This window comes from Schistocerca piceifrons, chromosome 5 (genome assembly GCF_021461385.2).
Source record: "Schistocerca piceifrons isolate TAMUIC-IGC-003096 chromosome 5, iqSchPice1.1, whole genome shotgun sequence".
NCBI classification, from domain to species: domain Eukaryota; kingdom Metazoa; phylum Arthropoda; class Insecta; order Orthoptera; family Acrididae; genus Schistocerca; species Schistocerca piceifrons.
This window is the reverse complement of record NC_060142.1, coordinates 698,204,701-698,208,006: the sequence shown is the minus strand read 5'-3', so window position 1 is coordinate 698,208,006 and position 3,306 is coordinate 698,204,701. Positions and strand designations below refer to the sequence as shown.

At 46.2% G+C, this 3,306-nt stretch overlaps 1 non-coding gene across 1 annotated transcript; it reads left to right on the top strand.

Annotated features, from left to right (window-relative positions):
- Positions 1-261: 261 nt before the first annotated feature.
- Positions 262-335, top strand: Trnat-ugu. Its single transcript has one exon. It is a non-coding gene; the product is annotated as a tRNA-Thr (tRNA).
- Positions 336-3,306: the final 2,971 nt, after the last annotated feature.

Below are 3,306 nucleotides of genomic sequence, written 5' to 3'. Positions count from 1 at the left end.
TGGTGCATGAGTGGATGCGCGGACTACCAAAAGAATTTTTTTCTAAAGGAATTTATGCACTTTGAAAGCGCTGGAGGACTTGCATTGAGCGTGGGGGAGATTATGTTGAAAAGTGATACAGCTTTGTACCACTCCTGCACAATACATAACATGTAAAAAATATTTAAGGTTTTCATTTGACTCACCCTCGTACAATTTGAGAATGTGGGTCTCGTTGGAGGCGTGCGCGAGAAAGCGCCTGCAGTCCCACTATCCTTTGCGTCCTCGGTGGCTCAGATGGATAGAGCGTCTGCCATGTAAGCAGGAGATCCCAGGTTCGAGTCCCGGCCGGGGCACACATTTTCACCTGTCCCAGTTGACGTATATCAACGCCCGTCAACAGCTAAAGGTATTAATACTACTCTAATTTTGTATACAGAATGATTCCGTGATGATGTCACAAACTATCAGGGCCGGAAGGAGTGGCCGTGCGGTTCTAGGCGCTACAGTCTGGAACCGCGAGACCGCTACGGTCGCAGGTTCGAATCCTGCCTCGGGCATGGATGTGTGTGATGTCCTTAGGTTAGTTAGGTTTCAGTAGTTCTAAGTTCTAGGCGACTGATGACCTCAAAAGTTGAGTCCCATAGTGCTCAGAGCCATTTGAACCATTTGAACAAACTATCAGGGATGACTCTGGTCCGGAAACGTCCGAATCGAAATTTATAAGTAAAAATCGTTCTGATAGCTCTAAAACTGGTACCGGTACTGTTGTTGTTACGATTATAGGATAGACGACTTTCATAGGCGGTAGTATTGTGAAAGACGTACGTTCATTTCAGCACATCTTTCATTATAGTATACCCTATCAACTAGGTACAGTATTTTATCATTTTTATATGCCATCTTTATTATACTCTACTCGGACGAGCTCCTATAAGATGTGATTTCTGGGGTATGTGTTTCATACTCAGGCTTCCTTCGGACTGGTCTGTTCTGTTGCCGTATACTGTGCCCCAGTGTGGCTCAACAGCACACGTGTGAGAAAAATTTATGTAGAGCTATATGCAGCAATGAGGACAATAACAAGCTGCATCAAATATACTCCTCTAAAGTGGTTACCACCTCTAAGTAACATTGCGCCACCAGACCTCCGAAGACAGATCGCCCTCCTCAAGGAATACCAAAAATTACTTAAAATTCCCGAGCTTCCAATGCACTCTGACCTTCCTGCACTCCGAATGAACCGATTAAAAACCAGGCAGCCCTCTATCTTACTGGCAGAATCGCTACAGGCAGCTACTTTCAGTATCAACAAAAAGTGGAGAGAAATGTGAAACACTATTGCCCATGAGGAACATCAGACCCTCCAAAGACCTTGCACAAGACCAGCCGGTATGGAACTAACGCGACGTGCCTGGAAAACAATTAATCGGATCCGCACAGGCCACTGCATCTGTGCTGGAATCCTCTACCAATGGGGAAGGGCTTCATCTTCTCAGTGTGACTGTGGAAATGAACACCAGACGATCCATCGATACTTGGAAGATTTCTTTGAAGTGACAGAGGCAGCCCTTGAATGAACCGACAAATTAGATATTAATTTATAGACTTATTTTTCAAATTATAAATTATGACCGAGCGAGGTGGCGCAGTGGCTAGCACATTGGACTCGCATTCGGGAGGACGACGGTTCAGTCCCGCGTCCGGCCATCCTGATTTAGGTTTTCCGTGATTTCCCTAAATAGCTCTAGGCAAATGCCGGGATGGTTCCTTTGAAAGGGCACAGCCGACTTCCTTCCCCGTCCTTCCCTAATCCGATGAGACCGATGAACTCGCTGTCTGGTCTCCTCCCCCAAAAACAACCCAACAACAAATTATGAAATTAATATATTTTTGTAAAATTTTGTAAAACAATGTAATCCACAGTTGCTAGTCGCTGTTCTTATGTAATGCCATACGCTAAATAAATAATGTTTCATTTAATCCCAACTTTCCCTTTTCGTCAGCAGCCTCTGTTTCCTTAACACTCCATGCCTTGCATTAACTTCGTTTTGTTAGTTTGGCTGAGGGCTGAGGGAATTTTCTGCTCCCTCGGAACTCCGTCGGAATGCACGGGAGAATAGCAGTGGGGAGAATCGAAGAAGAGGGAGACAAATGGTGGCCGAGGACCCCACCCGCTCCGTCTAGTGGAGCTCGTAAGTGGAACGATCGTCCCCGCCGAATTCGTGGGCGAGTGCTTCCGGTGGCTGCTGGAAGTTCGCGGTAGAAGCTTCCACATCGTTCGAGAAAATCTGTCACTTAAAACGGGCGAGCAAAGGATCCGTAGCGTGCGTTTTTTGCCGAGAGCTGACTGGACCGTCATGCTGCGTCCAGAAGCTAGGCCCATGATAGAATGAGTGTAAAATAGTGAGTCCTCTCAGGAGTGTTGTGGAGCGACAGGGAGGCAGCTGGAGATGGGACGAGCTGTAGTCTGCACGCAGTGGAAGTGCTGTAAGCCGATAGAGACACGCTAAGCCCCTGTACAACGAGGCAATATTCGTGACACGCAATGCAGATGCTTGCCGACGTACTGTTATTTTGGCTGCGATCAGCCACTACTCTGCGTACAAAACTCTTTCTGAATTGCTGAAATTTTTGCCAGGTGTGTTGTAGGCTAATTTTAAGCCGCTCTGTTTTAGGTTGACCAGTGGTTTAGTTCTCACGCTTCAATAAGTGTAACTGACATCAATTTTTCTCTCGCTCTGCCCTTGTCCCGTGCAAATCTGTAAACGTAACTGTAAGTTTATCAGTATTGCGAACCACTTTTAAGGAGTAACAGCAAATTTCTCTCTTGTTCTTTGCTCTCAGCAACGCCAATCTCTGCTGCAACATGCTGGCTCGCACATAAGCTTACAGAATCCTTTCCCTTGTTCCCTCCCCTCTCCCCATGCTGATCACTTGGACTACCAACTTATTGTCCTCATTTCGTAAAGGACCGTATCATTCTTTTATCTCAACCCTCGCAAGTAATTTTCAGATGAATCAGGCAACAGATTAAGAAATAATACTAAACAGGAAAACATTACCTAATCTTCTGCAAAATTGTATTTATTTTCTCACGAATCGGCTTTCGGCTACTCAGGCCATCTTCAGGCAACAACTACATGTCCCAAACACAGAGCCGGCCGCGGTGGTCTAGCGGTTCTAGGCGCTCAGTCCGGAACCGCGCGACTCCTATGGTCGCAGGTTCGAATCCTGCCTGGGGCATGGATGTGTGTGAAGTCCTTAGGTTAGTTAGGTTTAAGTAGTTCTAAGTTCTAGGGGATTGATGACCACAGTTGTTAAGTC